General features: G+C 42.9%; 1 protein-coding gene across 1 annotated transcript in view; it reads right to left on the bottom strand.

Annotated features, from left to right (window-relative positions):
- ST3GAL3 (ST3 beta-galactoside alpha-2,3-sialyltransferase 3) overlaps positions 1-24904 on the bottom strand; it is a 355813-nt gene that overhangs the window by 217015 nt on the left and 113894 nt on the right. The window lies entirely within an intron of this gene.

Consider the following 24904-nt stretch of genomic DNA (forward strand, 5'->3'; position numbering starts at 1 on the left):
GATCTCTATCAAGCGTTCTAACAACTACAATACCCACCTGCTGAAGTGAAGAAACAGCTTGACAGAGCCAGAAGAGTACCCAGAAGTTACCTACTCCAGGACAGGCCCAACAAAGAAAGTAACAGACCACCACTGGCCATCACGTACAGCCCCCAGCTAAAACCTCTCCAGCACTTCATCAATGATCTACAACCTATCCTGGAAAACAATCCCTCACTCTCACAGACCTTGGGAGACAGGCCAGTCCTCGCTTACAGACAGCCCCCCAATCTGAAGCAAATACTCACCAGCAACTGCACACCACACCACAGAAACACTAACCTGGGAACCAATCCCTGTAACAAACCCCGTTGCCAACTCTGTCCCCATATCTATTATAGCGACACCATCAGAGGATCCAACCACATCAGCCACACCATCGGAGGCTCATTCACCTGCACATCTACTAATGTGATATATGCCATCATGTGCCAGCAATGCCCCTCTGCCGTGTACATTGGCCAAACCGGGCAGTCTCTACATAAAAGAATCAATGGACACAAATCAGACATCAGGAATGGTAACATACAAAAGCCAGAAGGAGAACACTTCAATCTTCCTGGACATTCTATAACAGATATAAAAATAGCCATCCTTCAACAAAAAAACTTCAAAAACAGACTTCAAAGAGAAACTGCAGAACTAAAATTCATTTGCAAATTTAACACCATTAATTTGGGCTTCAGTAAGGACTGGGAGTGGCTGGTTAACTACAAAAGCAGCTTTGCCTCTCCTGGAATTGACACCTCCTCCTCAATTATTGGGAGTGGACTACATCCATCCTGACTGAATTGGCCCTGTCAACACTGGTTCTCCACTTGTGAGGTAACTCCCTTCTCTTCATGTGTCAGTATATAATGCCTGCATCTGTAATTTTCACTCCATGCATCTGAAGAACTGGGTTTTTTACCCACGAAAGCTTCTGTCCCAATAAATCTGTTAGTCTTTAAGGTGCCACCGGACTCCTCGTTGTTACTGAGTAACAGTATCTCCTGAACTAGTACTATCTACTTCCTCATTGTCTCACACATAGGCACTATAATACCTGCCTCTGGACACTACCAAACACTGTCAGCAAAGTTGATGTGAAATTTAAAGCAACCGGAATATATCTGTAGCCTCAATGGCAGTGAGTCATTACTGGCATACAGTTTGAGTAGCTAATGACTGACATAATTATTTAAACCAGAGTGATCAACTTGAAAATGATCCCAGAATTCACACAAAAATCCCCTTCCCACAAAACATGCAGATTCCCCCCCCCCCCCATGCTGCTTCTATACTGTTGTCTCCATTGTCAAATTAAAATGCCATCATCCAAAGAATAATAGGCTGAAGTGTTCAGTGCATTTGACTCATGTACGGTGGCCAGTGGGTGCAATGTAGCGGATGTTTGAGCTGTCAATTAGGAAAACCACAAAAATATCCAGAACGGCTGATGCCTGAGAGGCAAAGCAGTTAACATTTCTCAGCAGTCATAAAACTCGTGTTCCAGAGTGCCAGAGGCAGAACAGTGCTAATAAGCAGCTGCTATCTCAAATCATTTAGCACTTGTTTATCTCCCCCACTCTGCTCACACTGGGCTAGCCTTTTCAGGGCCTTGAAATAGGAATTTTAAATTTTAATCTCATGTGGGGACATTTTTATTTGTCTGGTCCTTCCAGATGATGCATTTAGACCACATTAACATCAGTCACCACAGTTTTCAAATTTTAAGAAACTGCTACAAAGATGCTCAGAGACAGCATTAGAAATAATTATAAAACACAAAACTTGGGCCATGTCAAAGAAACATCCTGGAGTACGACTGTATGATTGCTGTCCCTTAGCCCCCTTGAGACCTCCACAAAAGTGAGATATGTATCCCATGAGGTTAGCCAAGTGAATACAATTTAACTATATAAACGTGTTCTATGATTTTTCAACAAGATCCAAAATCCTGGCACAGAATTAAAGTCGTTACTTAAATCAGACTACAGTTCTTCCTCTATAATAAGAAGCTGAACAAGAGGGCAGGGAGTACACACATAATTCATCAATTTAATTCACGCTCAATTACCTGGTTTAAATCTGGGTGACACCAGTAACCAGACAGCTACATAACAAAAGCATGCACTGATTACTAGATGAGTAAGAGCATTAAAATGAACAAACAAGTACCTCCTCTGGGATGACCTTACACTTAGAGGTAACTTCTGAATCAGTTGTTTCTTTGGGGATCAAACATGGATTTCCTTTCTTCTGTAATTATTTTTCTTTGATACGAAAGGAAGATATGGCCTCATTCACAGAGCCCTTTATAAGATGGCCTTCATGAGGCAGCAGAAAACATGGTGCATGGTATTATCTGAGCTTACTATTTTTTGCTGCTTGCTTTAAAATCTTGTCGGTTATCTACACTGGGCACCTTAGGAGATGCTCAAGTTCACAACCTGTCAACAATGCAGCCTTAGCTTAGAAAATTGGGTTAAAAATGCTCAAGATAACCATATTCAGATTCATATATTGCAACACCAGAAGGGACTGTTGTGATCATTTAGTATGACCTCCTGTGTAACACATGCCAGAGAACTGCCCCATAAGAATTCCAAGAGCAGATCTTTCAGAAAAACATCCAATCTTGATTTTAAAATGGTCACTGATGGAGAATCCACCATGATCCTTGGTAAACTGATTCCAAAAGTTAATTATTCTCACTGTCAAAAATTTAGGCCTTATTTCTACTCTGAATTTGTATAGATTCAACTTCCAACCATTAGATTGTGTTATACCTTTCTCTGCTAGATTGCAGAGCCCATTATTAAGTATGTGATCCCCATATACATACTGTCACCTGAAAGTGAGAACAGGCAGTCGCAAGATATTTATGTGCCAGATGCACTAAAGATTCATATGTCCCTTCATGCTTCAGCCACCATTCCAGGGGACATGCGTCCATGCTGATGACGGGTTCTGCTCGACAACAGTCCAAAGCAGTGCAGACCGTCGCATGCTCATTTTCATCATCTGAGTCAGATGCCACCAGCAGAAGGTTGATTTTCTTTTTTGGTGGTTCGGGTTCTGTAGTTTCTGCATCAAAGTGTTCCTCTTTTAAGACTTCTGAAAGCAAGATCCACACCTCATCCTTCTCAGATTTTGGAAGGCACTTCAGATTCTTAAACTTTGAGTAGAGTGCTGTAGCTATCTTTAGAAATCTCACATTGGTACCTTCTTTGCGTTTTGTCAAATCTGCAGTGAAAGTGTTCTTAAAATGAACAACATGTGTTGGGTCATCATCCGAGACTACCATAACATGAAATATATGGCAGAATGCACGTAAAACAGAGCCAGAGACATATGATTCTCCCCCAAGAAGTTCAGTCAAAAATTTAATTAACGCATTGCTTTTTTAACGAGCGTCACCAGCATGAAAGCATGTCGTCTGGAATGGTGGCCGAAGCATGAAGGGGCATACAAATGTTTAGCATATCTGGCATGTAAATACCTTGCAATGCTGGCTACAAAATGTCCATGCGAATGCCTGTTCTCACTTTCTGGTGACATTGTAAATAAGAAGCAGGCAGCATTATCTCCTGTAAATGTAAACAAACTTGTTTGTCTTAGCAATTGGCTGAAGAAGATATAGGACTGAGTGGACTTGTAGGCTCTAAAGTTTTACATTGTTTTGTTTTTGAGTGCTGTCAACTTTTCATCACAAATACAGACCTTCTCACTATAATTCATGCCTGTCATCCCGAAGTCACATGACTGCAATGCCACCTACATAGGACTGCACCCTACATCCATTTTAACATTAGCAGCATACAGAGCAAAATAAGGGAATTGTGTTTATAGGGATATTGAATGTTGAGAAAGAAGGCAGAAATAACGGACAAGAATTCGTCTGTCAAAAAAAGGGGAAGGATGAAAAGGAGAGGTTACTCAACTTGTGCAGTAACTGGAGTTCTTCAAGATGCTTGTCCCTCAGGGGTGCTCCATTTCAGGTGAATTTATGCCCTGTACATTTAATCAGAAAATTTTGGTAGTGGTGCCCGTTTGCTCCACACATGCACCCCACACATCTACATGCCCCATGCCAAGGCTATCAGGGCTACATGGATGAACTGTCCTGAGTTCCTTTTTCACCACGAAGTCCCATAACAGCAACTCTGAAGCAGAGGGGAAGGAGCACAGGTAGTCATAGCTCCCACAGGGACATGCATCTCAAAGAACTCCAGTTACTCCTGAGCAATCACCTGAAGTGGAGCAGCGGAGGACTCTAGGTAAGAATCTTAGATGGGCCCGTAGCAACACTTTCTCTCTGAAAAACACCATAAATTATTGCTGATTGCTACCAGAAAGGCTGTCTTCACAGATAAATCTAGTAACGAACACATAGTGATTCAAACGGATGGTACATAAGGCCATTAAGGACTAGGTTCAGGTCCCAGCTAGGGGTAGGGTGTCCGATTTGTGGGAAGATGTTTGACAAATCTCAAAGGAATCTTGCCACAGCTAAGTGAGCAAAGAGAGAAAAATCCCCTGTAGATGTGTGAAAGGCTGGTATTGCTGCTAAATGGACCATAACACAATTCATAGAAAGATCTGATTTCTTCAATTCCAACAACTAATCCAGTACCCTAGGAAGAGGAGAGTGAGTTGGGGAATCTGATGGACTGTTACACCAAAGATGGTATCATTTTCCTTTCTGGAGGTAACATATTGTAGATTTTTTTTTTACTATTTAATAAAACTTGTAGTATATTTCAGCAACAAAACCTCTCTATCCCTGAGAACCATTGCTTGGAGCCTCACAATATGTAAGCTGGGCTGAAGTGTTTGACCTGCTTCTTGAGTCAGTAGGTAAGGAATGATCAGAAGCTTCCATGAAGGACAAGAGGCGAGACTTGTCTTGGCTACATTGGTGCAATTAGTATGACTCTGGCCGAATCCTGTTGAGAATCTTCAGGAGAAATGATCATAGAATCATAGAATATCAGGGCTGGAAGGGACCTCAGGAGGTCATCTAGTCCCACCCCCTGCTCAAAGCAGGACCAATGATGTTGGTGGATACATGTAGAGAAGTCCTTTTGTTCATGAGAAGAGAAATGTTTCAAAGTAACAGCCGTGTTAGTCTGTATTCGCAAAAAGAAAAGGAGTACTTGTGGCACCTTAGAGACTAACCAATTTATTTGAGCATAAGCTTTCGTGAGCTACAGCTCACTTCATCGGATGCATCCGATGTGAGAGAAAATGTGACTCACAGAGATGGGGGATCAAGACCTCCTATGTAGCAATATGTGATGAATTTTGCATTGGCTGCCCTGGCAAACAGATCAACCCCAAGCTGGTAATGTTATTGGAAGGACTCTGGAGTTTAGTTCTCATTCGTAATTTAAAGAGAAGTATCTACTGAGGTCATCTGCCATGGTGGTTTGAATACATGAGAGGTAAGAAGCTGAGATGACGACATGTTTGGATATGCACCAGTTCCAGAGTTTTCTTGCTGCAGCACAAAAAGATGGGACATGTGCTCCTCCCTGACAGTTGATATAATACATGCATGCCACGTTGTCTGTCATTATCTTTATTGATTTCTATTTGATTAGAGGTAGAAAGTGTAGGCAAGCATTTTTGACTGCCCTCAATTCCAAAAGATTTATGTGGAGAAGCTGCTATTGTGGCGACCATTTGCTCTGTACCTTGGGAAGTCCTAGATATGTCCCCCAACCAAAAAGCAAAGCATCTGATGTTATCATCATGGTAGGCGGAAGCTGAACAAATGGAAAACCTGCACAGTGCTGGTTGCGTCCTTCCACTAGCATAGAACCCATTGGGGAACAGACAGTAACCTGCCTAGATTGTGTTTGCCGGGTTAATAAACCGTTAAAAGCCATCCCTGTTGACCTTGGAGACAGAACCTGGCACATTGTACTACAAAGACGCATGTGGATGTGTGTCCATCAGATCAAGGCAATCTCTTACTGTAACTCAAGGACTGCCCGGAATCCTTGAGACGAGGTTCACTATGCAAGAAATCTGCTGGATGGCAGGTATGTTCTCCCTGTCAGTGCATCCAGGGAAGTTCCTATGAAATCTAGATGCTGTAGTGAAGTCAAAACAGACTTTTCAAGATTGATTTGAAGGTCCAGACTGAAACAGAGAACACGTGATCTACAGAGTGCAACATCACCCAATAGGTTCTGCCCTTTATCAGCCAATTATCTACGTACGGGAAAACAATTACGCCCTAATGACATAGGTGGCCAGCAACTACTGCCAAACTCTTTGAGAACACCCTGGGTGCTGAAGATAGCCTGAAAGGAAGCACCCTGTATTGGGTGTTTCCAACTCAGCAACGAACACTAAGACATCTCCTATGTGATGGGTGAACAGTGACATGGAAAGGTGTCTTGTAAGTCAAGAGTCACAAACCAGTCTCCTAATTCTAACGATGGAATTATTGCTGCCAGAGTCACCATCCTGAATTTTTGCTGTTTTACGTATCTGTTTAGTGACTTGAAATATGAGGCAAACCCACAGCCAAACGAGGGCTGCTTGCTCAGCTACCCCTCCAACAGAGCTGGAGTGAATAATCAGGCATGCTATAACAACTCATCTGCATTGACTTACCCTTCCAAGGGAGCCTGTAGCGACTCAGCCTTCAGGCATGCGGCAGCAGCCTATCCCTGAGCAGAGCCTAGGTCAGATGACCCCCCCAGGCTTAGATATTTCCCCTACCCCACCAGAGCTGCAAATCAGTCTGTGCAAAAGCACTACCTTACCAAGAACTCTCATGGTGCCTCACAGGAGACTCTCTCGACTCCCAGCCTGCTCTTGATTCAGTTCCTGTTCCTGCCACAACCTTGCCCAAGCCCTGTTCCAGTCTCCTCCAGCCTTGTTCTTACCCTACTCTGACCTTGCTCCAGCCCTTTTATCAACTAGCTCCAGCCTTACCTCCATCTCCTCACCCCCCCTGGACTCTCAGATTCTGATCACACAGCTTCAGTCTTTGGCTTGCATGTGGTCTCTGGCTTCAGTATTGATTTGGGCTTGTCTAGGGACTCTGATCTCAGTTCTGACCCCTGCTTGTCCCCAGAACCTGGTTCCAATACTACCCTCAGACCAGTCCCAACCCTATGCCTTGCTTCAACCTCTGCTGCAACCACAAGGCCTGACTATCGGGAGGCAGCGCCTGACGTGATGGCTAAAATTGGTCTCCACAAACCATGTTTTGGGTATAAGTAAGTATTTTTAGTAGGATCCCCTTCCTCTGTGTTGTACAAGAACTGGTTCTATTGCTCTTTAATTTAACAGTGAGGTCACTTCTTGTTCTAATAATTGATGGTGAGAAAGGTTCCTGAGGAGGGACAGGGATGGGTAGGAGTGATAGCCTTGAAATGGATAGTGTAACCAGAAGTTATGGATTCCAAAACTCATTGGTCTGATGTTATATGCCACCATGCATCCTGAAAAAGGCAGAGGCGGCACCCAAAAGGAGGGCGGGTGGGTAGGATATCGCAGCTGTAAAGTCCCATCAACTGGATGGTTGAGACTCTTGACCAGCCATCTATACTGTGACTTGGAGGAGATGGATGTCTGGGAGGATGTAGTTGATGGGAGTTTCTTTTATTTCCTTAGTACCGTGGTCTCTTGGTCAGGGGTTCAGAGGGTCTACAGTGGGTTGAATATGGGACTAGGAGTGCTCTTTGTGCTGTGTGAAATCTACTAAATTTTCTCTTATTTTCAGGAGTATAGATTCCAAGAGATCTCAGCGTGGCTCTCAAGTCCTTTAAAGAGTAAAGGAGCATCTGTTGAGTACGTAAAGAGCTTGCAACCATCAAAGGGGAGGTCTTCAATGGTACTTTGAACCTCTCGCAGAAAGCCTGACATCTGCAGCCAAGACGCTCTTCTCATGACGACTGCAGAAGGTATAGACTGTGCAGCAGTATCTGCCGTATCTAAGGTGGCCCGGTGTGATGTCTGTGCTGCAAACTGACCCTCTTGAATAGTGGCTTGGAACTGATCACAATATTCCCCTGGCAGATGCCCAATAAAGGAATTATATTTCTTATAATTTACATAGTCATATTTGGTCAGGACTGCCTGATGGTTCACCATTCTGACCTGAAGTGTGGCTACAGTGTAGGATTTAAGGCCAAAAGGATCAAGCCTCTTATGGCCCTTGGTGTATAGGGTAGACTCAGAGGTATCTTGGCTGCCTCTTTTATTAACGGCCTCTATTACTAGGAAGTTCAGAGTTGGGTAAGAGAATAGAAACTCCAATTATCTGGCAGGAACATAATACTTTTTATTCACTCTTTTGTGGGTAGGTGATGTTGTAGCTGGGATTTGCCAAATGGTCATAGTGGGCTACAAAAGAGCTTTGTTCATTGGAATGGCAATTCTCATAGATGACGAGGTGTGTAAGAGATCTAAGCAGCTTATGGTGAGACTTCTGAACCTCGTCTAAGGAATCTGAAGAATGTCAGCAATTCGCTTCATCAGGACCTGAATCTGTCTGAAATCATCTGCCATATAAGGTGGTGGAGGCATGACAGCATCACCAGGTGAAGAGGACGAAATATTTGTAAGAGATGTCATCTCCTTTTCTGCTCTTGCTTCTTGCTCCTCAAAGGTCTCTTCCTCTGGCATGGGTGGTGGTTAAAGGGGGTTGAGACGAATGGACCCTTCTCCGTTCCCTCAGGTGGTACGAAGACCTCATAGCAAATGCCTGTAGATCTCAGCAAGGTCACTGAGGGAATCCAAAAGGAAAAGGTGGAGGCATCCATCTGTGTTCTTCACAGGAGAGAGTCATTTGAGGTCTATCCTCTTGTAAAACATCAGTGTAGGACGGAGACTGATGGTTCTAAAATAGACAGGCACTGAGATCTGGGAATCTGAAGTCCTTTTCCACGTACTCCACAGTGGGGGCAGTGGAGGAGGGAGAGGGAAGAGGGAGAAGCTGTTCAGCTTGAAAAGCAAACGAGGGTGAGCATGGTTTGTTACATGATATGGGGGTTTGGACCGAGAGGATCTTGATTCTGACAAACCGCCAGCACTCCTTAATAGGGGAGACTCTGGCTCCAAAGAGTCAGGAATCAGGGCCTGCAGCAGAGCTAGTCTCCCGGCAGCCTCATCAGTAGAGCTGGCCTGCAGCAGGTGCCTGATTCGCCACACAACATGACTGGCTGCGGAGGCCAACAGGCTGTCTCTTAAGCCAACAGCCGCAGCAGCAGCTCACTGGCTTGTCAATGCTCATGCCCTATCTAGTTCTTACTGCTCCTGCCTTGCACCCAGCCTTGCCTCTGTCCCATCTCTGCCTTGAGCCCTTCCTTGCCTGATACCCTGCTCACTGCAGACCCTTGGCTCTGGCTCCTGAATATGGACTCCAGCTCAACCTTCTGGCTCTGCTTTCCAGTTCCTGACCTCCAGTTTTGACCCCTCGCTCTTGCGATTGACTACAGCTCTGACTCCAGCCACTAGGCCTGCTGCCCACCCTCATCCCAGTTAGCTGACACAGAGACTATCAAGTCTGAATGCTTGTGGTACTGACAGTAACAAAGCCTAGCCCAAGAGAGAGACTGTGCAGGGTGACATTGTTACTGATGTAGCCAGCCCCAAGTGCCTGGCCTCAGACTCCCTCAATACCGTATGAGGAGGCCTAGTGGTCTTTGGTACAGTTGACTTAGATTCATAGATTCATAGATTCATAGATATTTAGGTCAGAAGGGACCATTATGATCATCTAGTCTGACCTCCTGCACAACGCAGGCCACAGAATTTCACCCACCACTCCTACAAAAAAAACCTCACACCTATATCTGTGCTATTGAAGTCCTCAAATTGTAGTTTAAAGACCTCAAGGAGCAGAGAATCCTCCAGCAAGTGACCCGTGCCCCATGCTACAGAGGAAGGCGAAAAACCTCCAGGGCCTCTTCCAATCTGCCCTGGAGGAAAATTCCTTCCCGACCCCAAATATGGCGATCAGCTAAACCCTGAGCATATGGGCAAGATTCATCAGCCAGATACTACAGAAAATTCTTTCCCAGGTAACTTGGATCTTACCCCATCTAAAACCCATCACAGGCCATTGGGCCTATTTACCATGAATATTTAATTACCAAAACCATGTTATCCCATCATACCATCTCCTCCATAAACTTATCGAGTTTAATCTTAAAGCAAGATAGATCTTTTGCCCCCACTACTTCCCTCGGAAGGCTATTCCAAAACTTCACTCCTCTGATGGTTAGAAACCTTCGTCTAATTTCTAATCTAAATTTCCTAGTGGCCAGTTTATATCCATTTGTTCTTGTGTCCACATTGGTACTGAGTTTAAATAATTCCTCTCCCTCTCTGGTATTTATCCCTCTGATATATTTATAGAGAGCAATCATATCTCCCCTCAGCCTTCTTTTAGTTAGGCTAAACAAGCCAAGCTCCCTGACCTTGATATAGGTACCAAGTATTGTTCTGGGGTGAGTTTATAACTCTTTTCACCCATATTTCTTCCAGTCAGGGTCTGGGTACCCAAACTCAGTACCGAGTCTTCTTAGATTGAGTTTTCTTCTTTGCCTTTCCAGTCCTGGCATCACTTGGAGCCTGCATGGAATTCCTCTTGAGACCTGAGGTCTCAGTAGCCCTCTCCCATGTCGGTGACTGAGATCCTTTTGGAAATTTACTCCCTGCCTCCTTCTGTTTAGAGGAAGATACAGATGAGGACTTTGGTATTGTAGAAGTACTCAGTGCCTCAGTACTGTCTCTCTCTCTAGCAGTTTCCAGTAACTGAGATCTTGATGTGGACGGGGCACTAGTGGTACGGGGAGGTCTATGTACAGGGGAGTCCTCTGCCCCTCAGTATGCAACTGGATGTGAGGGTCCATCATTAGAAATTTAAACTTTATCTCCCTATTTTTTCGGGAGCAACCCTTGAAGGATGTGCGGATGAGGAAGTTACTTACCTGTAACTGAAGTTTCTGAGAGATGTGTGGTCCCTATCTGTACTCCACTGGAGGCTATGGAGAAAAAAACAAGCCCCCAAACTACCTATCCTGCTCTAAAACTATTAAAATCGCTCTAAAACTATAAAAAACAGTGAAATTTTGTAAAAAAAAAGAGCAATATAAAACTGTGTTTGTTGAAGTGCGTCACACAGAAGCAGACATTGTTCGTTCTGACCCAGACAATGCAGTAGTGAGAAGAAACTGAAGACATGATCAATCTGCCCCACCCTTTATCACCTCGGACAAAACCATGAGGCAAGTCAGAGTACATGCACGGACCAAAAAAACAAAGGAAACATGAAAGATAAGAAACTATAAACTGCCTACCTAAATGCTAAATAGAGAACAGGCACAGGTTACAGACTGTCTCAAGCTAAAGGTGGTTGAGAAGGAACTGAGGGGGGTTCGCTGCTGCAGTCTCACGTAGTCTCGGCATGGGGCATGAGGATGTATGGAGCACACACACAGGCCGAATGGGCAAGCTACCAAATATTTCCAATCAAAGGGACAGGGTGCAAGCACACCTGAAGTGGAGCACCTAGAGGGACACTATAAGCAGAAGAACAAGTTGTTTTAGATAACATTTATTAGTCTAAATGAAAACGATGAAAGGCACTGAGCTTTCACAACCTCAGCTACTTAGGGCAGGAAGAGAGTGATGCTGAGATACAGATTAAAATGACTTCTTGTGATAATTTCGCAGAAGATTCAATGCCAGGAGGACAGTTCCGGAAAAAAACATGCACTTTCCAAGGATCACAACAGAAGCAGGGTTTTGTCAAGCTTAGTTTTAAATGTCCAAGTGACGGGTTTCAACCATTTCCCTAGGAAAACTGTTCCAAAGCCTCATGAATCTCACTGTCAGAAAGATTTACCCTGATGTTCTACTTACGTTTTGCTTTCGGCTTCATCCCATCACTCCTACCATCATACATATTTAACCGACATTCATGGTTTTTACAGCCTTCAGTGGTGTCCTCTCACCACTTAATCATCACTTAGCCCAGCTAAGGGCCTTCACCATTTATTTTTTCCTCCTAAATCAAGCCCTAGAGTCTTCTGGTCATTTTTGTGTCTCCTCTCTGCTGTGACAAAGTCAGACCTGACAGATATAAGAGAGGTGGAAGCCAGATACGTCAGCCCCAACATGGTGAAGGCCCTTTCCCCTATAAACTGAAAAAACATTACCTCAGGTTAATTAGAGACACCTGAGGCTAATTAAGGACTGCTGGTGATTTTTAAACATTTCTTTAAAAACCCCTTGTCTGGTGAGAGGAAGAGAAGGAAGGAGAAGTGAGCTGCAGCAGGGTTAGTGGCAGCAGGGAGAGACAGCTACTCCTGGATGGAAGGCTGTCTGTTCTCCTTATAGGAAGTTAACTGTTTGTTGGTAAAGGACTGGCCACCAGAAGCCAGGGTAATAAGACAACACTCTGGAAGGGGGAAGGGAAAGGTATTTCTTTTTGTGCTGAGTTTGGGGGGTTTGTTGTTTTGCTTAGGAGAACGACTTGGACCTACCCTGAGGACACCTTGTAAATATACTGAACAATAAACCAGAGTGAAGAATAAAAACCCAAGAGAGTAGGATTGATTTACTCCAGGCCTCCACCTTCTGAGGCAGAGGAAGAGAAGGAAGTAACTTGCCACATTGCACTCCCTCCAATTTTCCAATGTATTTCTGCTAATGAGGTACCTAATAGTACAGAATATTCCAGGTGTGACCACAAGAGAAATATAAAGAGGAATTATCATCTCCTTAGTCTATGACTAGATGCCTCATAGAAGAGTTTTCAATGCAGGATGTCAAGTATTTTACACATAGTGAAATATGCCTCAATAACCCTGGGAAGAAGGTATTCTCATTCTCATGTTACAGATGGGGAAACTGAGGCACAGAAAGGTGCAAAGTCTTACTTAAAGTTACACAACATATCACGTTCAGATCTCAGATAAACAAAACACTAGAGTCTGATCATTTAAATTACTTAAGGGTAACCTCTACCATGATACCCATAAAACGTGAACCAAGAAAATGTGTAAAGGATCCAAAAAGTTATTACTGACCCATGAAGCAGTACTCATGCCTAAATTAAGATAATCACAAGATCTTATTCTTCTTCTTAGCCAATCCTTTCAATTGTTATCTTCGCTTTGATAAACTAATCAGATTGAGCACTTGAGTCTCAGATAAGGTATGTTTTCCAGTCCATTGATCATTTTCATGGCTCTTCCATGAACCCGATCTAATTATTCAACTTTCTTCTTAAATTTTTGAGAACAGAACTGGACACAGTATTCCAATATCAGTTGCACCAGTGCCAAATACAGAGGTAATATAACCTTCCTACTCATACTCGATATTCCTGTTGAAACAGCCAAGGATCACATTAGCCTTTTAGCCACCGTGTTGCACTGGTAGCTCATGCTCAGCTGATGATCGACCATGGCCCCAGGTCACTGTTTCCCAGGATAGAGTCCCCCATCCTGTAACATGGCCTACATTATTTGTTCCTAACTTTGTCTACACCAAGGGGTTAGGTGAGCATAGCTACAGCACTCCAGGGTACAGATTTTTCACACCCCTGAACACTGTAGCTATCTCAACCTAAGTTTTAAGTGGCCAGGCCATATTAAAAAATCAATATTTATGGTCCAGAAAGCTCCCTAGCCGTTTTTGCCCCAAAAATCTTGGATACAAGTTATCCAGATGGACTGATTTAAAAATGTCTGTCTTCAGTAGCTGCTGTTTAACATCCTCCTGAGTTAATACTGGAATAGAAAGTACTTATGCGTCATCAGATGATCCGACTACATCATCTCGATTTTTCCCCCAAAAACAGAATAGAAATAGTTATTGAACACTTTTTACCTTTCTGCATTATTATTGACAACTGATGCACTTCCATCTAGTAGTGTTCCAATACCACTGTTAGAATTCCTTTTCTTGGTGACGTACTTAAAATACTTCTTATTGTCTTTAACTCTGCTAACCACAGATTTCTTCTTGAAGTCCTTTTGTTTCCCCTTTAAATTTTCTACAATTCCTAGCTTCTAATTTATATTCATTGTTGTCAACCTCCCCTTTGTTATATGTTTTTTACTGATGTTTTCACTTACCCTCTCTAAGCCAACCAGGTTTTTTAACCAATGTGCAATTGTGTTTTTGGGGCATCTAATAAATTGTTCTTAAATAGTTCCCAATGATCATTCATATAAAATGGTTACCTCCTTTCTGTAACGGTTGTTCTTTGAATATGCTGCACGTGTCTGTTCCATTGTACATGCGTACAGTCGTCGGAGAACTTTTTCCCACAGCAGTACCCATCAGGGTGGCTAGAATGCCCTCTATTGCCATCTACCATTGCATGCTAGTATAAGAGGGTGGAGCCATCCCCAACCTCCCTCAGTCCCTTCTTACCGGGTAGACTCTAGTAGAGAAGGGAAGGAGGGTGCGTCGTGGAACGGACATATGCAACATATCACAAAGAACAACAGTTACACAATGGTAGGTAACTGATTTTTCTTCTTCAGGTGACTATAAATCCATTCCACTGCAGGTGACTCACAAGCAGATTAATGTGGAGATGGGCTCGGAGTCTACCTAAACAGCAACTGAAAAACAATCCATCCAAAACTGGCATCATTCCTGAACTGATGAGAAATGGCAAAATGAGGAGTGAAAGTGTGAAATTATGGTCGGGCTGCTGCCTTACAAATGTCTTTAATAGAACTTGTCCCAGCAAAAATGGGTCCTGCTTTGAGCAGGGGGTGGGACTAGATACCTCCTGAGGTCCCTCCCAGCCCTGAGATTCTGGGATTCTAAGAAAACTGCTAAGCCGTTTGCACTCTATTCAAATGAGCCAACGCTCCTGGGGGGGGTGATATTAGCTAACTGGCAGCACAACCAAATGCAAGAGGAAATCCTCTAAGTGGAAACCAGTTTGCCCTTTGCCCTGTCCACAATCCTCACAAATAACTACACTAAGGATCAAAATAGTCTGATGTGGTCCAACTAGAAGACCAATGCTCTCCTTACATCTAATAAATCAAGCTTTTGCTCATCTGGGTGCATATGAGGCTTTTAAACCTGTTCTCCGAAGTGCTAGCAACCCCTCCCAACCTGGTATGACCTGCAAATGTCATAAGCATACTATCTACTCCATTATCCAAGTCATTAATGAAAATATTGAATAGTGCCAGACCCAGGACTGACCCCAGCAGAACCTCACTAGATATACCCTCACAGTTTGCCAGTTAACCATTGATAACTACTCTTTGAGTATGGTCTGTCAATCAGTTGTGCACCCACCTTATAATAAATTCATCTAGACCACATTTCCCTAGTTTATTTATGAGAACGTCAGGTGGAAGTATCAAAAGGCTTACTAAAATCAAGGTATATTGCATCTACTGCTTCCCCCATCCACTACATCAGGAATCCTATCAAAGAAGGAAATTAGTTTGGTTTGGCATGATTTGTCTTTGACAAATCCATGCCAACTATTCCTTATAACCCTATTATCTTCCAGGTGCTTGCAAACTGATTGTTTAATAATTTGCTCCAGAATTGTCCAGGTACTGAAGTTAGGCTGACTGGTCTATAGTTCCCCAGATCCTGCTTGTTCCCCTTTTTAAAGATAGGTACTATGTTTGCTTTTCTCTAATCTGAGACCTCCTTTCTCCTCCAGAAGCTCTAAAAAATAATTGCTAATGGCTCCGAGATTGCTTCTGCTAGTTCCTTAAATACCCTGCAATGAATTTCACCAGGCCCTGCTGACTTAAATACATCTAAGTTATCTAAATATTCTTTAACCTGTTCTTTCCCTACTTCGGCTTGCATTCCTTCCCCCAATTGTCAGTATTAATTGTGTTGAGTATCTGGTCATCATTAATATTTTAAGTGAAGACTGAAGGAAAATACGCATTAAGCACCTCAGATTTCTTGATGTCACCAATTATTAGCTCTCCTTCCTTGCTAAGTAGAGGACCTATACTTTCCTTCGTCTTTCTCCTAATGTATTTAAAGAACCTCTTCTCGTTGCCTTTTGTCCCTTGCCAGATGTAACTCATTTTCTGCCTTAGCTTTTCTGACTTTGTCCCTACATACTTGTGCTTTGTTCTTTTCCCATCAATATGACCATGTTTCCATTTTTTGTAGGATTTCTTTTTCACTTTCAGGTCATTAAAGAGCTCCTAGTGGTGCTATATTGACCTCTTACTATTCTTCTTATCTTTCCTTTGCATCCAGATAGGTTGCAGTACTGCCTTTAATATTGTTTCCTTGAGGAGCTGCCAGCTCTTCTGAACTCCTTTTTCTCTTAGATTTTCTTCCCATAGGATCTTGCCGACCAATTCTCTGAGTTAGTTAACATTTGATTTTTTTAAGTCCATTATCCTGATTCTGCTGCACTCACTCCTTCTTTCCGTTAGGATCCTGAAATTTATCATTTCGTGATCACTGTCACCCAAACTTCTTTTCACCTTCAGATTCACTACCAATCCCCTGCTGTTGGTCAGAATCACATCTAAAATGGTTGTGCCCCTGGTTATATCCCCCATTTTCTGGGAAAAAAAGGTTGTCCCCGTACATTCCAATAACTTATTGGAGATTTTGTATTTTGCCGTATTCCCTTCCCAACAGATGTCTAGATAGTTAAAGTCCTCCATTACTACCAGGTCCTGTGTTTTGGCCATTTCTATTATTTGTTCTAGAAATGCCTCATCCACCTCCTCTTCCTGATTTGGTGGTCTACGTAGACCCTCACCATGGCATCAGCCCTATTTTTAACCCTTTTATCTTTACCCAGAGACTCTCAACTGGTCTGCCTCCCACCTCCTTCTGGACCTCAGAACAAGTGTGTATATCCTCTCTGTGTGATGCAAACAAGAGATGCATTAAGCCATAGAATAGTTTCCCAAGGGGAACGATGGAAGCTCCATTACCTTGGACAGTTAAAAATTGGCTTGTGGAAACAATGAGAAATACACAACAGAGAATATTCCTATCCTGGCAGACTGGAAAAAAATTGATATGTCTAATTTCTATGAGTCTATGGTGAAAAAGATAAAAATCAATGTAGAGATAGGGAGGGACAAATCTCTCAGCAACAAGTACCAGGGAAGTCTAGAATTCCACAAGTTTACCACCTAGTTTTTGATGGCAAAGCACCACGTAAAGACACACACACATACACTTTCAAATCTACCTCACACCCCAGAAACAAAGTGAAGAGAAAGGGGTTTGCTTCAGCTCTGTTATTAAAGTTCTGAAGGGAAGAAATTTAAACAAACAGCAGTAATCCAATCTGTCTGTATTCCTAGCACAGGCTCCCTCCATTTTTATGGCTCTCTCACAGTCTGGATCAAGTTTCATTTGAATTTGGAGGGTGAAAGTTCATTTTTTTGGCTCTCCGTTTATTTTTGACAAAGACCTCAATTTCTTCACATTTTATTTCTTATGAGATCAGGTTTGTGATCACACTGAATACTCGAACATCTCTGTAACTTCTCCCACATCTTCACTATAAAATAAAATTGCGAGACAACTAAGCCAACTACTCAGTACCACAGGGTGTCAAGCCACTGAGCCCAGAAGATTTAAAGAACATCCCTCATTTTATTTAAATAAGCACCCAAAAGGCTGATGCAAGCCCAAACTATATACAAGTATATAGTCCAATTTTTCCACATCCAGTCCATTTGGCCCAGTAGCCTGTCTTTTGACCATGGCCTATCCTATGCCAGGTACTTCAGAATAAACAAATAGAAAGCGCAATTTCAACTCATCCAGCCCCAGCTTCTCACATTTAGAGGTACAGGGACGCCCTGTGCATGCAGTTGCATCCCTGACCATCCTGGCTAACAGTGATTGATGAACCTATCCTCCACGATTTACCTAATTCTTTTTTTAACCCAGTTATACTTTTGGCCTTCAGAACATCCCCTGGCAATGAGTTCCACAGGTTGACCGTAAATTGTATGAAAAAGTACTTACTTATGCTGGTTTTAAACCCGCCATCTATTAATTTAATCAGGTGACCCCTAGTTCTTGTTTTATGTGACGGAGTACATAACACTTCTCTATTCACTTTCTCCACCACATTCATGATTTTATAGACCTCTATCATATCCCCCCTTAATCATCGTTCTTCTAAATTGAACAGTTCCAGTCTTTTTAACCTCTCCTCATAGAAGCTGTTCCATATCCCTGATCGTTTTTGTTGCCTCTCTCTATAGCTTTTCCAATTATATGTTTTTTGAGATGGGGTGGGTGACCAGAACCGCACGCAGTATTCCAGGTGGGGGCGAACCATGGATTGATATAGTGGCATTGTCATATTTTCTGTCTTGTCATCTCTCCTTTTCCTAATGGTTCCTAACACTCTTAGCTTTTTCCACTATCGCTGCATATTGAGTGGATGTTTTCAGAGAACTGTCCACAGTTATTCCATGATCTCCTTCTTGAGTGGTAACAGCTAATTTAGACCCCCCTCATTTTGTATGTCTAAATGGAATTATGTTTTCCAATGTGCATTACTTTGCATTTATCAACATTGAAATTCATCTGCCATTTTGTTGACCCATCACCCAGTTTTGCCAGGTCCCTTTGTAACTCTTTGCAGTCTGCTTTGGACTTAACTTTCTTGAGTAACTTTTTAGAGACTGCAAATTTTGCCACCTCACTATTCACCCTCTTTCCAGATTATATATGAATATGATGAACAGCAGGTCCTAGTACAGATTCTTGGGAGACCCGCTATTTACCTCTCTCCATTGTGAAAACTGACCATTTATTCCTACCCTTTGTTTCTTATGTTTTAACTAATTACTGGTCCATGACAGGACCTTCCCTCTTATCCCATGACTGCATAGTTTGCTTTAGAGCCTTTGGTGAGGGACCTTGCCAAAGACTTTCTGAAAGTCCAAGTACACTATATCCACTGCATCACCTTTGTCCACACACTTGCTGCTACCCACAAAGAATTCCAATAGAATGGTGATTGCTCCATACGATTTCCCTTTACAGAAACCATGTTGACTCTTCCCCAACATACTGTATTCATCTAGCTGTCTGATGATTCTGTTCTTTACTATAGTTTTAACCAGTTTGCCTGGTACTGTAGTTAGGCTTCTACAATTGCCAGGATCACTTCTGAAACCTTATAAAAAATTGGCATTACATTAGCTACACTCCAGTCATCTGGTACAAAGCCTGATTTAAGCAACATGTTACATACAACCGTTAGTAATGCTGCAATTTCATATATGAGTTCCTTCACAACTCTTGGGTGAATACCATCTGGTCCCGATGATTTATTACTGTTTAGTTTATCAACTTGTTCCAAAACTGAAAATCTTGCAGATGACACAAAAATTAGGGGAGTAATAAATAATGAAGATCACAGGTCACCAACACAGAGCGATCTGGATTGCTTGGTAAGCTGGGCACAAGCAAACAATATGAGTTTGAATATGGTTCCATGCAAATGTATACATCTAGGAACAAAGCACATAGGCCATACTTACACAATGGGGACTCTACCCTGGGAAGCTGGGACTCTGAAAAAGATCTGAGGGTCCTGGTGGACAATCAGCTGAACAGGAGCTCCCAATGTGATGCTGTGGCCAGAAGAGCTAATGCGATCCTGCCATGCATAAACAGGGGAATCTCGAGTAGGAGTAGAGAGTATTTTACCTCTGTATTTGGCACTGTTGCAATCACTGCTAGAATAGTGTGTCCAGTTCCAGTGTCCACAATTCAAGAAGGATGTTGATAAATTGGAGAGGGTTCAGAGAAGAGCCATGAGAATGATTAAAGGATTAGAAATATGCCTTATTGTGATAGACTCAAAGAGCTCAATCTATTTAGCTTAAAGAAAACGTTAAGGGGTGACTTGATTGCAGTCTATAAGTGCCTGCATGGGGCACAAATATTTGATAACGGGCTCCACAATCTAGCAGAGAAAGGTCTAACATGATCCAATGGCCGGAAGTTGAAGCTAGACAAATCAAAGTATTCTTAGAATCGGAAGGTTTCAGAGTAGCAGTCGTGTTAGTCTGTATTCGCAAAAAGAAAAGGAGTACTTGTGGCACCTTAGAGACTAACCAATTTATTTGAGCGTAAGCTTTCGTGAGCTACAGCTCACTTCATCAGATGCATCGGAAGGTCTTCTAGGAGTCCAGTTTGTTTCATGCGCTATGCATATTTTTTGGTTTGAGATTCTAATGTCTGCAACTGCATATATGATAGGTACAAATGTAAATAAATAAAAATAAACATCTCACTGAGTAATTTAACAGACCTCTTTCCCTGAGCATCCACGAAGGTATTCAGAACCCGTGTGTTGTTTGCAAATTTGTCCACCTTGCCACTCGCCCCCCTCTCTCCTGCCACTTGCAGGTCATTAACAAACCCAACCTTTAAAAAAAATGAAAAGCACTTCCACAGAATAATGAGTCTATGTAATATTTAGCCAATACAGGCCAGAAGAGAACCAGGAGTCTTTCCCTCTTACATATATATTGCAAAGCTTTCCTCCCAGCTGAGAGGAGGGTTCCTCAGGATGCGTGATTTTTCTTCACTAATGACGAAGTTTTTGGCCTGAAACAGTCTGTGCAAAGAGAACTATTTTCCAGATGTCCCTTTAAAAGACAAACAGCACAGTATTATAAAGATCTGCATTCCACTTCCAAGTCAGATTCCCCCTGCAAGGCCAGCCTTGCTAAATATTTCAGGGAGGTATGCATCAGAAACAAGATTTTAAAGGAAAACAGAATTCAAAGCAATTCCAGATATTCCTACAAAGGGGGAAAAACAAATCTGGTATCCGTGCAACTCCCATAAACACAGGAGAATTCCAAAAGCAAAAGAATTGTTATATAGCTGTAATTATAACAACTACACTATAAATCAATCTGAATAACCAGGACTGGGCATGTGCAGTGTAAAAGAGGCAGAGATAGCAACAAGGGTAAAATTAAACTGCCAAATGTGAAATACCACCCTATATTTATACCAGCTAAATAACTTCCTGTATATAATTTGGTTTAAACTGTGAACCAAGGCATTTACGCCTTACTGCAGGGCTACCTTCACAAGGGAGGTTAGCCCTTCACAAATACCTTAAATGTCACCAACTAATGACAAAAGACAGACATGGAACAACGGAAAGAGTAGGGGAATCAGGAGAAACTGAGTTCTGTTGCGCCAAGTGTTTCACCAGGTCACACAAGGTTTTCACATGCTGTCAATAGTTAAGGCAACATTATAAAATTACACGCGAGTGGCAGAATACCAACCACATCTACAGCACAGCCATGTAATGAATCCATTTCTGTCAACAGGGTCTTCAACACAGATCACATTATCTATCAGGCCTTGAGCCCAGGTGTCCACCAACACCAACTGCCCCCACCAGAGTACCCTATCTTCATTATTAAGTTCTGTAGAAAACTTATCAGACAGCCTAGCTTTTAAGCTTTACCTTTCACTGAGTTCATAGCATGTATTCAAAATACAAGGAGAGCACAATACCAAATCCACTAATGGTAACTACCGTAAACAACCACATGATCTTAACCATGCAGCACTTCCTGCCCCAGAACCATAATCTAATTTCACAGTATTTGTTTTCTTCATGTCAGGCCTCAGTCTGCAAGCTTTTCTGGAGTGTTTTACTAACTTACATGATGGGCACCAAACATGGACATTTATGATGCTATATAAATATTTTATTTAAGAAATCAGTAGAGAAAATATATTATTATTTTATAGGGTGACCAGATGTCCTGTTTTTAAAGGGACAGTCCCATTTTTGGGGACTTTTTCTTATATAGGCGCCTATTACCTCCCTCCCCCTGTCCCGTTTTTTCCACAGTTGCTATCTGGTAACCCTATTATTTTATCACCCAGAGACCCCAACCAAGATCAGGGTCTCATTGTGCTAGGTACAGCACAGAACAACAAACAGTCTCTGTTCCAAAGAGCTTACCATCTAAACAGACAAGACAGACAAAGGGTGAATATTTTTGGAAAGTTAGATCAAAACACTTCAGTCATTTCTGAGAACAACATGAGGGGAAAATACATTATTTTGTCCATGTTTAAAAAAAAATCTTAGACGTTTAAATGAGGAGCCCTGCCGTCTCCATGCTTTGAAGTCCAGTAACTCCTCACTGAACGTTGTCATTCTGTTCCTGAAAAATGCGACTTTAAGTGAAACAACGTTAAGCGAATCCAATTTCCCCATCAGAATGAATGTAAATGGGGGGGTTAGATTCGAGGGAAATTCTTTTTTGCTGTACAGTCCAGTACAATAGTTGGGAGGTGCCCCGGCCTTACCCCACACGGGCACAGCCCACAGGCACTGGGGACAAGGAGGCAGGCAAGGAGGCTGAAGGTGCAGTAGGCTAGGAGAAGCACATTGCGCAACAGCAGCGGCAACTTCCCCTACTCTGCAAGCACCAGGGGCTGGGGGGCTCAACCCTCGGCCCACCCACTCCACCCCTCCCCCTTTACTCCACACACCGCGTCCTCGCTCCTCCCCCCTCCCTCCCCTGCCTCCTACCCGCGGCAATCAGCTGGCTTGCAGCATTCAGGAGGGTGCGGGGAGGAGCAAGGACTCGGCGCGCAGCCTACCCCCTCTCTCCCCTGCCTCCTGCCTGTGGCAATCAGCTGGTTTGCGGTGTTTGGGAGGCAGGGGGAGCCTGTGAGCCAAGTCCTCGCTCCTCCCCACTCCCTCCTGAATGCCCCAAGTCAGCTGATTGCAGCGAGCAGGAGGCAGGGCGAGCAGGGGGAAGGCACTGATACGTGGGATCTGCCGGCAGGCGGGAGGTGCTGTCAGGGGGGGGCATAGGGGAGCTGCCAGCTGTGGACAAAGCAGGCAGCCAAACGACGTTATAGTGAAGCACTGCACAGCTTTAAATGGAGCATGTTCTGTAATTGAGCAGGGACGTAAGAGCGAAACAACATTAAGCGAGAGGACGTTAAGTGGGGAGTTACTGTAGAAACTTGAAATTTGGCAGATGTACCTTTTACCATACCCGAGAAAATTTACCCAAATTTGACCAAGTTATAAGCTTCATTTTCTGAGTACCCAATTTAAGACACCTGGGATCTGGTTTGCAGAAGTGCCAAACACTCACAGCTGTAACTGAAGTAAATGGGACTTCTGCTCTAAACATAGAAAGTGCTATAAAATGCTAAGTACTTTGAAATATCAGGCCCAAGGCTTCTCAAATTGGGCACCAATAACTAGTTAACAATTTTTCCCTTAATCTCTGTGCCTTAGTTTCCCATGTGTAGAATGGAGTTGGACCTCCAACCTTAACATTCTTTTAATGCAGTTTTTTGGGGAATGTATACATTAACTAATACACAATTATTTCTACTATCTCAGATACATGCATAGTATCTTTCACTACTTTGTTACTATGCTTTAAGCCAGAAAAAAGAGAGATGATGGTACTTTACATACCAAATGTACAGTGAAAGAGAATGGCTTCTACACAGAGACCTTTTTATTCACTGTGCACCATACAATATTTGCAGTGGATGAGATAAAGGCTTTTATGGGGCTTCCCATTCACAATGGGGAGATCCTGGATAGACTGCAGCGTTTCAGCCAGCCCTGAGCTAAGACTTCAATGAAATGTTGCAATCAATCAATAAAACCAATCCTTACAAAACACCCAGGACAGCTGTTGTGTGGACCTGAGCCATTGCACAGGTAATGCAAATTTAAGGCATTCCAACCAGTAGATTGTTTCAATGCCTTTTCACCTAGCACAGATAGGAGGAGGAGGCCAACTAACACCCTCTTTTGAAATGATTAGACAGTCACTGACATCAGACTACAGAGTTGTTGTTCACCATTAGTCAGGAAATTTGGCCTAAATTTGACTGGTATACGGCTGTTCCATCTGATGTCACAATCAGACCTACCAACCTTCGTAACTTTTGCCCCATCTACGGCATGGCAAATTGATCTACTACCAACAGCAGCCACTAAACACACAACTCAGCTTCACAGATTTTAAGGCCAGAAGGGACCATTAGATCACCTAGTCAGACCTTCTGGATAAACCAGGCCAGAGAATTTCAACCCATCACTCCTGTACTGAGGCCAATAACTTGTGTTTAGCTAAAGCATCTTCCTAGAAGGCAGCCTGTTTTGATTTGAAGACTTCAAGAGATGGAGAATCCACCACTTCACTTGGTTGTTTATTCCAATGGTTAATCACCCTCATGGATAAAATTTGTGCCTTATTTCTAATTTCAATTTGTCTGGCTTTAACTTCCAGACACCAATTCTTGTTATGCCTTTCTCTGCTATGTTAAAGAGCCAGTTAGTACCTGGTATCTCCCTGTGAGGGTATTTATACACTTTACTGAAGTCACCTCTTGATTTTCTTTTTGATAAGCTAAACGGATTAAGTTCCTTAAGTTTCTTGCTTTTAGGCATTGTTTCCAGCCCCCAAATAATTTTTGTGGCCCTTCTTTGCACCATCTCCAATTTGTCAACAAGATTCTGGGGTCATATGTGAATGGCCCAGATGTGAAGGAATCAGTTTCCAACCTCTGAGTTACATTAGAGCTTACTATTTTCCATGGTTCCACAGGCTTAATTAACTTCTCCTCATTTTGAAGGCTCAGAATCTACGGCTCATAGGGCAGAAAGACAGCCATAGTTTAAGGTTGATGTTACTATTCTCTTGATTAGCCACCAAGAATTGCAAGGGAGTGAACCAAAGTCTCTGCCAGCCTGGCTAGGCATGCAGCAGTGACACCCAGAGAGCAGGAACCTTCAGTCTGCTCCTAAACTCCAGCTCTCCCATCTGGCAGGGCACTGTTCTCTCAACCAATCCGCACACTACGCGAGTAA

This window comes from Eretmochelys imbricata, chromosome 8, assembly GCF_965152235.1.
Source record: "Eretmochelys imbricata isolate rEreImb1 chromosome 8, rEreImb1.hap1, whole genome shotgun sequence".
Classification (NCBI taxonomy): domain Eukaryota; kingdom Metazoa; phylum Chordata; order Testudines; family Cheloniidae; genus Eretmochelys; species Eretmochelys imbricata.